Source organism: Octodon degus, unplaced genomic scaffold (genome assembly GCF_000260255.1).
Source record: "Octodon degus isolate 3935 unplaced genomic scaffold, OctDeg1.0 scaffold00214, whole genome shotgun sequence".
NCBI classification, from domain to species: Eukaryota; Metazoa; Chordata; class Mammalia; order Rodentia; family Octodontidae; genus Octodon; species Octodon degus.
Window position 1 is genome coordinate 3,186,134 of NW_004524790.1, and position 11,188 is coordinate 3,197,321.

Genomic DNA, 11,188 nt, shown 5'->3' on the forward strand with positions numbered 1-11,188 from the left:
GTTGAATTTCTTGTTTAATTTCATCTGTGACCCATTGGTTGCTGAGTAGGGTGTCATTTAATTTCCATGTATTGAAAGTTTTTTTTTTCTGGTTTCTTTTGTCATTTATTTCCAGTTTCACTGCACTGTGGTCAGATAATGTGCATGGGATAATTTCTTATGTTCACTGTTGATTATATTATTACATTTTAATTTGTTTTCCCCTTGAATATCTCGACACTGTGATGAATTTTCATACATAACTTTCATTTGCCTGTATCCTCTAAAACATGTAAGAATTTATCTCTCATTAGTCTTTTAGTATTCCAGAAATCACTCTTCATATGTCCTAACAAGTACTTTTGAGTTTAAGATGGAGGATCTTAAATTTGAATTATAACATGGAAATAATTTGTTAGTGTTTAGTAGTGAATATTCCCAAGTGTAATTGTATGAATCTTTCCATATACCTTTGTTTAATAAACCTTTTTTTAATATGAATCGTGGGTCTAGCTTCTATGTTATACATATTTTATATATAATTCAGTTGGGGATTGATACCATGCTGTCAGGCTGCACTCATGTTGGAGTAGAGAATGGGGGTTTGATAGCCAGGGATGATACTGCAGCAAACTGTCCAAGTCCTTTGGGGTACAAGGAGGAGTAAAGAGGAGAGTGGGGAAAGGTCAACCGCAATTCCACAACCACACAGCCTCTCCAGCTGGAAGGGAACTGAATCAGGTGCCTCTAATACCGCCAATACATTGAAGCAATGTCTAAATAAAATTCCCACTCTAGCTGAGACAGTCCTTTGGCAAAACCTAAATTCTGTTTAGTCAGGATGTCTGAAATCCAGCTTTGTCCAGTTATCATCAATTTTGACCCATACATTTCTTATGAGAACATATTTTCTTTTCCTAAGATTTTTTTTTTTGAAAACAAGAATTACAGATGCACGCCACCATGCCCAGTCTCAGTCGCTATCTCAGCGTGCCCTGGGGTCAGGACTCGCACGGCACAGTGAGGATCAAACCTGTGTCCCTGCACTCACCTAAGCAGGTGCTTTAGTCCACTGAGCTTTCTGGATGGCCCTTGATCCTTGTTATTTCTAAGAGAGATCTTTCTTTTCTTTTCTTTTTTTTTTGGTGGAACAGGGGATTGAACTCAGACCCTTGCACTTGACAGGGAAGTGCTTATTCTACTGAGCCATCTTCCCGGCCCCCAAACAATTATGGGCTTTTTTTCCCCCTGCTTCCTGGTATTGAGGATTGAACTCAGGATCTTGTGCTTGCCAGGCAGGCACTTGTTCTACTGAGCTATCTCCCCAGCCCCATCTAAGAGAGACCTTTCCTTTCACAATTGCTGGCTGCAGTTCTGCCTTAAAGGTTCAAAGGTATCTTTAGTTTCATTGAAGTGATTTTGCCAGCTTTCAGTGGAATTCTTAATTCCCTGAATATTTGCTTGAATCTGTTTCATTAATTCTAATTATTTCCTGTATTGTTCATTGAAGATTTCCATTATTTTCTGTGTTCCTCTATTTTATCTTAATCTATGTCTTCTTTATATATGCTGAACAATTTTTTTTTTCTGGTACTGGGGATTGAACTCAGGATCTTATGCTTGCCAGACAGGTGCTTATTCTACTGAGTTATCTCCCTGGCCCCACAATTCTTTCATTGTTGTTATCTCTTTTTTACCTGAGACATTATCTGTGATTTGATTTCTTCTGTAGACTTATTCTTTACTTCAATTGCTATCATTTCAGAAATGTCCCATGTGTGAATTCCACATTCCTTTACGTCCAGGTATCCTGGAATTTTTGAGAGTTGACTGGCGGTCTGAGACTAAACATTACTACTTGGTTTTGACATTTTGGAAACTGTTGAAGTTCAGAGGGGCTCAGTACTGCTCCTGTGATGATGGAGGGGCATACCTGGGCTTACCAAGACTCACAAGGCTGTGGGGCCCAGCCAGAATTCTCCAATGGTGTGGGGGATGCAGGTCACTAAAACTTCCACTGTGGGGGGGAGCTCAGGCTAGTGAAGATCACAATGATGTTGATTGGCTTCTGCAATTGTGGGGGTGTTGGGGAGCAAGTCAGACAGTCTCTTGATGCTCAGTCTGGCTACTACACCTGATATTTTCATTAGTACAATCTAAGCATTTACCAGGAATTTCTTAAAGGTTAACAGAAACTTGTGGCCCTTTAGGAACCTAAATGATGTTTAACTGTATAATTTATACATTATAACAGTTTCTTCATTCCATTCTTTACCCACTTTTGGAACTAACAACTACATTTTGCAGGTGAATACTGTGAGAACAATCAGAATGAAAATGGGTGTTAGAAGATTGATTGTACAATTAATTTGATCTAAAATCCACTTATTGTGTTTATTAAATGGGCATAGATAAAATACTTCTCCAGAAAGTGACATTTTGAGAATATGATATTTAGTTCCCCACAGATTTTCATTGGTTCTACTTCCTTGATGTCAGTATTACCACTGAGCATGGAAAGGAATTACAGAGAAGCTGATACTCTCCTTATTTAAATTTTCTGTCTTCATTCTGGAGCCCTCTTCTCTACAGGATGACTGTTTTAGCTGCCCCCTTTTCTGAACAGCATCCAGTTTACCAATCCTGCTTCAGACCAAGTGAATTTGGATGACAGAAGAAACTAGAGGCAAAGTGTGACATTCTGAACTTCTGGAATTTCCCAGAAGACCTTAGACTTAAGGTTAGAGTAGGAATATTTTCCTTCCAATCATTGATCAATGATTGTCTAAATCTGAAAATAAGATTGAGTGGGCCTCAGCAATTGTAAAGTTATGCTGAACATAATCCTAATGCATTTTATTAACTATTAAATAAGCAGAATATTTTATAGGCTAAGTGGCCCCGAATTTGCTTATTAAATTGATATACAAAATTTAAAAACTCAATTTTTAAACCACAGAATTTTCTTATTTAATAGGTTTCTGACAAGACAATAGAACACATTTATTTAACTATATTTTAAATACATGGCTTTAACATTACTAAAAGATGGAGCATTAATTATAAAATTGCATATTTGTATGTATACAAATAAAGTTTATCCCTCTAGTCCTGAAGGATTAAGAAAAAGTTTAAGAAGTTATCTTTTTCCTTTATTTTTTCAGAAACTATCATTTTATAATATTTTCCTCAGACTCTCCACTCTATATGCAGTGAGAGTCATAATCCTGAATTTAGAAGTATTCCTCAAGAGGGAAACACTGCCTGTTGTTTTGACCACACTCCTTGCCAGAGAATGAGATTGCTAGTGACACTGGTAAAACCTTACCTTTTAGACAAAATTTCCACTTTTATTTTATATTTTCCCTCTCCATTCAGGAAATGGAAAACATTTGTAGAAGACAACAATGATGAAATTCTTTCTTCCTTCACTGAGACATTTAGTGGCTAGGGCATTGCTCCTCTCTGTGATGCAAGGAAAGATGAGCAAAGGATCAATTTCTCTAATGACCTGGGCTGGTAGGAGCACTCCCTTTCCCCACTGGGGATGAAACCCTACTCTCTTTTATTCTCCTGTTGCAGGGTCTACATCCAGGCCGGCTGCTCGGGGAAATCCAGGAAGTGGCAAGGAGGGGTAAGATGACTGGAACAGGAAATGAGGCTCGCCAAAGCCTTAGAGATGGGGCTGGAGCTGGATCCAGGTGAGCACCAGACTGCCTCAGCTGGTGCCCTCATTTCTAGTATCCTCCCAGATATGTGATGATGGTGGGCACAACCTACCCCAGCATCAGGTCTCCTGAGCTGTAAGAGCATATGACCTTCTTGGATTAGCACACTGTGAGTCCTGGGAGGTTCCAGAGGGTCAGAGGCTAGAGATACAAAGCATTATCACTCCTAGGGCTGAGAGTGGGAGGCTCTGTGCCTTAGTCCTGTGCCAATGCTGCCTGTCCACATCAGACGATGGAATGTAACTTGCCCCCTTCACTTCTCCTCAAGGCCACCTAGCACACCTTCTGCTGACCTGGGAATGTAACCTGGGTCTTCTCCCCAGGGATAGGAAGGACATTGGGCAGAAGGTGACACACAGATGCACACTTCCTCTCACCCGTACCATAGCAGCCTAGGAACTGAAGGCCGGTCCCCCTGGAAGTACTGGTGGAAAGTCTGCTCATGAAAGCTTCCAATGAATCCATATGTGAGCTAGGGCTGTCTTGGCCCTTGAATGGATGGCGGGGAAGAGCTGACAGGACAGGGACCTTGCCTGACCCATCTGCTACTGAGGGCTGGGGGAACACACAGGATGTGCACTATCAGTAACTGAAGGCAGGTTTCACTCAGAACCCCAGCTCTGAGCCACTAGGCAAGGACATCCAGCACCAGAGGGACTTCACTAGCACTGTACTCCTGGACCAGCAGTATGCTCAGCCCCTTGTTCTGGAAAAGCAGCCAGCCAGGATCCAGGATCATTTGGAGGTCAAAGCTACCTTTAGTGCTGCATTTGCCATGCTGAGAAAGGTCAGAATGGCCATTTCCTTTCCCGGAGCCACCAGCCTGAGGTATGGTTTTTCACGCCCTCTTTCTATACCATTTCACAGGGAGATGGGGTTCTTCTGACAAGGGTCACATCATTGTCTGCCCTAGTCCCTCCTGTGTCTGGGAAAGTTGGTCCCCCATTCAGACTTCTGGGTCCATACCATCTCCCCAGAGCCAGCAGCTGCAGGGTCCAGGACTGCACAGTAAAACCAATGGGAGCAAATTCCCCTCATCCCTTAGGGACAGCATATCCTGCCATGCTGATGTCCATCAGGGGACCCTGGGCAGTTGAGCCTGCATTCTGTGGTAGCAGGCCTGAGGGTGTGCTAGGCAGCACCACAGGAACTGGGGTCTGCAATGTGGTGGTGGGGGTGTGGTGCAGGGAACACTGCACCCTCTGGATCTGGAGAATTTATGAGAGACTGAGTGTCCTGGGAGCTTGATGACAAACCTCCTCCCTGGGCCCAGCTCACATGGCTTGAAAGGTTGTCTTTCTTTATATTTGAATAATCCATTGTATTAAAATACCACATCTTTTCCATCCATTCCTCAGGTGATGGGCATTTTGGCTGTTTCCAAGATTTAGCTATGAAAAATTGTGCTGCAACAAACATAGGTGCACATGCATCACTATGGAATGATGTTTTCAGTTCTTTTGGGAAAATACCCAGACCAAATAGAGCTAGATTGAATGGGATTTCCATTCCTAGTTTTTTGAGGAGTCTCCACACTGATTTCTATACTTTCAGGGATCATTTATATAGTATATCAAAATAAGATACTTAGGAAAAAATCAATAAAGAAATATCAGAACTGAAGCAAATCTGTGAATAACTAGATTTAGTTGATGTACTTCACCCAATGTTCTATCAACTCTAGACCATATGAATACACATTTTCTCACAAGCACTTGGGACATTCTCCAAAATAGACCACATACTAGCTCAAAGAACATGCTTTAGTAAATGTATAACAATTCAAGTTATCCCATGCATATTCTTTTAAATTTTATTTATTTTGAAAAGTAAAACCAAAAGCAAAAACAAAAAATCAGAAACAAAGACAGAAATAGGGTAACATACAACAATACATATGTTATAGATTTTCAAATAAAGAATATCTGATTAACAATGGTTGAAAGGGCTGGCCAAATAGCTCAGCAGATTAAAGTGCCTGCAAGCAGGTCCAGGGGCCAGGGATTCAATCCCCGGGGCCTGCATGCTGGCTCCACCTCTGGGTTGTGCTGAGATGGCATTTGAGACTGGGCGTGGTGCGTGCCTGTAATCCCAGCACTTGGGGAAGCTGCAAACAGGAGAATCACTACGAGTCCAATCTAGAAGTGAGACCCTGAATACCCTGTAAATCCTTCCCTAAGATACAAAAAAAAGAAAAAAGAAAAAAAATGATCAATATATTATCATCAAATCTGTTGCTCAGATTAACAGATATGTAAGACTGGACATATGGTTGCATATTACCACTTGCTTTCAAGAAAGCTTAAATTTTTGTTTCTCTCTCTCTCTCTCTCTCTCTCTCTCTCTCTCTCTCTCATTTTTGTGTGTTTTTCCTTTTTTTCCCTTTTTTTGTGTGTGTTTTAGTACAGGGTTTACAAGGTCACAGTACATAGATAGGACTCATAGTGATCTGCCTGTGTTCAGCCTCTCAAGAACTGGGATTACAGGTATGTGCCACCATGCCCAGTCTCAATCACCATCTCAGTGCACCCCAACGTTGAGGCTGGCACAGCATGCCGGGGATCGAACCCCAGCCATTGTGTCTGCCTAAGCAAGAGCTTTAGTCTGTTGAGCTATTTGGCCATCCCTTCAAATTTATTTTAAAGAGAGTGTAGGAATAATTGCTATGACATTAGAAATGGTACACATTTAGAAGATCAAGATGATGGGTATTTAAGCATGGTTTTTGTATTACACATTGCCATCCTTGATATAGTTGTTTAGATCACAGATATCAGCATACAGGATTACTCAAAGTGAAAATTATACACATCAACTACTATTTTCAAAAAGCTTATGGAAAACATGGAAATCACCTCAGCCATCCTATATATGTACTTACAAACGCTGGAGAGGCTGGGGGTGAGGGAGAAGGAACCCTTCTCCTTGGGAACGTAGCCTGGTTCAACCATCATGGAAATCAATATGGAGACTCCTCAAAAATTAGGATTGGAAATCCCATTCAGTCCAGCTATTTCCCTTCTGGAAATTTTCCCAAAGAACTGAAAACATCATACCACAATGGTATATGTGCACTCATGTTTATAGCAGCACAATTTTTCGTAGGCCAATCTTGGAAGCAACAAAAATGCCCATCACCTGAGGAGTGGATGAAAAAAATGTGGTATTTTTATACAATGGAGTATTATTCAGCTGTACACAAAGACAAACTAGAATCCTTCATAGATAAGTTGATGAAACTAGAAGCCATACTCATAAGGGAAGTAAATCAAACCCACATGTGTACATATTGTATTGTCTCCCTAGTGCAAGAACTTGAAAGAAATAAAACCTGAAAAGTATAATAAATATAGTGAAATGGAAAGAAGCACAATTTAAGGATGAAACAATGAAGATGAGAGAAAGGAGAAAAGATGGGACAAAAAGGTAGGGGGAAAAACATGAAAGTATATAACCCATGCATATCATCAAGCCTTAGTGCAATGAAATTGGAAGCCAATGTCGAAAGAAACCACAAAAGCTCCACAAGTGCATGGAAATTAAACACCTTTATAAAGCACCACCTGGTCACAGACAAAATAAAAGAAGAAATTAGACGGTTTCCATAATGAAATAAAAATCAAAGGAAAATATACTGGAATTTATGTGATTCAGTGAGAGCAATCATATGAAGAAAATGTATATGGTGAACTCTCGCATCAGGAAAATAGAGTGACCTAGAAGAAACCACTTACTGCTGAATCTCAAACTCTACTAAAAGAAGCATGAGTCAAATATAAACCTACACAAAGGAGAAAGTTATATTGGACTCAGTGGTCTAAGTGCCTGTCTGTCAAACTCAATGGACGTGAGTTCAATCCTCAGTACAACATGCCACGCCCGCCTCGGAACTCCAGGTGCACAGGTCCAGCCACAAAAACTGGGAATACTGGCACTCGACTTTAATGCCCGCACTGTGGGGGCTGAGACAGGAAGATCATTACAAGTCCAAGCTGCAGAGTGAGACCCTGTACGAAATTAGTTAATTAATTAATTAATTAAAAAAGAAAAAATACTCAAGTGCATGCAATTAAGGGTAAAATCAAAATAAATCCTGTGGAAATGGAGATTATTAATAATGATTTTTTTAAACTTTTATAAGACGTATAACAAAGAAGTGGACAGATTCCTAGATACATATGTTACCATAGCGATATCAAAAACATAAAAATTCTAAATAACCCAATATCAGTCAATGAAATCAAAGCTACAAACACCAAGAAACGCACTGCAATTTTTTCTACACAAAATTTAGAGAATGAAGGCTGTCACTCTTCATTCACTTTAGTTAAATTGAAAATGAAATAGTAATTCAGAACACACTCCTGAAAGCAAAGTATCACCTTGATACCAAACTCAGAGAAGACTCCAACCAAGTACGAGAACAATAGACCAATCTCCATAATGAACATAGATTCAAAAATCCTCAATCAGACACTAGTAAACAGAATACAGCAAATAATCAAGAAAATTATACAACATGATCAGGTAGGAGGAATCTTAGGATTTCAGGGATGGTTTAATATATGCAAATCAATAAATGTAAAACACCATAACAACAAAGACAAAGACAAAACTCAACTCAATAGGTGCTGAAAAAATATATGAAAATATCCAGCACACATTCATGAGAAAAAATGCAGAAAATTGGAATAGAAGAACTCCATCTCAATCTGATAAAAGACATCTGTTACAAACTAATAGCAAAGATCATACAAAATATTCAAAAACAGAACGTTTAATTGTGAAATCAGGGGCAAGGCAAGGAGCACACTATCAGGACTTATACTCATTTTTTTAAAGAGAAAAAAATCCACAAAATTTCAAAACAAGGGCCGGGGAGATGGCTCAATGGAATAAGTGTTTCCCTGCAAGCACAAGGGCCTGAGTTCAATCCCCGGTTCCGAAAAAAAAAAAAAAAAAAAAAAATTCAAAACAAGGCGATATTAGAGTAATGTTGAATATTATTATTTTTAAAGTACTCAAAACTATATAAAAGATATCAGCATGTATTGGTACAAACAATAGTAGCATAAACCTTTTTTAGTCATCTAAGAAAAATTAGTAGTGTAACTATTTATTATATAGTATATATAGTATATATTTCTTTTTGTTCTTTCAATTCATTCTTCATTTCTCCATCCCAGTTTCTCTTTCCTTTTGAAGTTGCTTTCCATTTAACAATGTCTATTGTATGTTACATTTTGGATCTTATTTACTCTTTCAACTTCTCACACTAGAGAGACCAATACGATGTTTATACATGTGTGTCTGATTTATTTCACTTATGAGCATTGTCTCAAGTTGAATTAATTTACCTATAGAAGTCTCCAGTTTATCCTTCTTTATATCTGAGTAGTACTCCTCTGTATAAAAACACCACCTCTTTTTTAATCCATTCCTCAGTTAATGGATATTTCGTTTGTTTCCAACATCTAGTTATTACAAATTGTGCTTCTGCAAACATGGGTGTACATAAACTCCTGTGGTATGAAGTTTTTATTTCTTCTGGGAAGATACCCAGAAGGGCAATAGCTGGGCTAAACAGGATCTTTAATCTTATGTTTTTTATTTTTATTTATTTATTTATTTATTTAATTTTTTTTTTCGGAACCGGGGATTGAACTCAGGTCCTTGCGCTTGCCAGGGAAGCATTTATTCCACTGAGCCATCTCGCTGGCCCCTTCTTTAATCCTATGTTTTGAGGAATCTCCACATTGATTCCACAGTTATTTCACCAGTCTTGACTGCTACCATCAGAAGGTATGGGTTCATTCCAAGCTCAGTCCTTCCATCATTTATTATTGATTAGATTCTTCATAATATACATTTTCCAAGGGTAAAATGGAATATCAATGCTGCTTTAATTTGTATCTCTCAAATGACATGTGTTGTTGAACCTTTTTTTTTTTTAAATCGCTTTCCAGTTTGTATTAATCTGAGGAGTGAATGTTCATTTTAGATGTCCATTTTTTGATTGGGTCTGTAAATCTGAGAGGTCTGATTTTTTTTAAGTTCTTTATGCATTCTTTATAGTAATCATTTGTGGAACACCTGGAAACTAATTTTTATATATTATGGGTTGTCTCTATACTCTGTTGGTGGTTTTTCTGTGCAAAATCTTTGTAATGAGATCCTAGTTGTTGATTCTTTGTGATAGATCTTCTGTGATCAGGTTTTATTGATAAAGTCTTTGCCTAATGCAAGGTGAAAATTATGGGTCCAATCTTAATCTTTGACATGTGAAGAGCCAATTTTTCTAGCACTATTAAAGAGGCCATATTTATTTGAGCGAATGTGCTTGATACATTTGTCAAATATGAGGTAGCTGAGTATGTCTGGAATTGTTTCTGCATCTTTTAACTTGTTCCATTGATCTTTGGGTCTGTTTCTCACCAGTACCATGCTATTATTATCACCATAGCTTTGTTGTATCATTTCAAGTTAGGAATTGTGATGCCCACTGCCTTGTCTTTGTTGCCCCAAATTGTCTCTGCTCTTCTAGATCTCTTCTGGCTCTGAATGAGTTTTAGGACTTTTTTTCTCTAATTCTATAAGATATGCTATTGAAATTATGATTTTAATGGCACTAAATCTTTATAACTATTTTGCAAGTATGGTCATTTTTCAATATGTTGATTCTTCCTACTCAAGAGTAATGGATATCTTTCCATTTTCATTTTTGGGGGGGTTTCATATTTATTTTATTCATCATACAAGACATAATTAGAAAATAAAGTGCTTGTTTACTTAAACAGTTATTAAACAGTAAAAGACACATTCTCAAAATACTCCCCTCAGTTCAACTACATTTATTTCACTGTGCTTATTTTCTCCACTTTCTAAAGCAATCTTCTTCTGTGACCACTTATAGGTGTACTGTTGGATTGCCTTGATATACTGAATCACTTCAAAATTTTTACCTTTCATGATCATTTTGACTTTGGAGACTAGCCAGAGGTCACAGTGTCTGATCTGAAAATAAGGTTGATGAGGATGCACTCTAAGGTATTTACAAGCTGACATTTGTGTTCCATGGTCCTCACTAGCAGCATTCACTATACTTTTTTAAATCATATATTATAAAGACAAGAAAAAGGACCTGCTGTACTGCTTCAGAAAACAGTATAAGTGGTTTCAAGTGAAGTTGAGTGTTTTGAGGGGAGTTAAAGCCAATGCCTCACTATAGCAACATTTTAAAATTTAAACATATATCGTATTATTTGACAAGATCTTGTGTATTTTCTTTTTTCCATAATTTTATTGAGAAATAAATAGCAATGAGACAGTTTCAAACCAAATTGGTAGCACAGTTTCAATAATTAACATATTGCATACTCTCTTCCTAGTGGTTAACTGCTGTACAAGATGCGGACTTGAGATCCTATTTACAAACACCATTAGAACAAATCCCTCTATTCATTAAGAGAATGTAACTATAT

At 38.2% G+C, this 11,188-nt stretch overlaps 1 protein-coding gene across 1 annotated transcript in view; it reads left to right on the plus strand.

The window, feature by feature from the left end:
• The window catches only part of LOC101584631 (vomeronasal type-2 receptor 116-like), a 46,082-nt gene that overhangs the window by 27,428 nt on the left and 7,466 nt on the right, over window positions 1-11,188 (plus strand).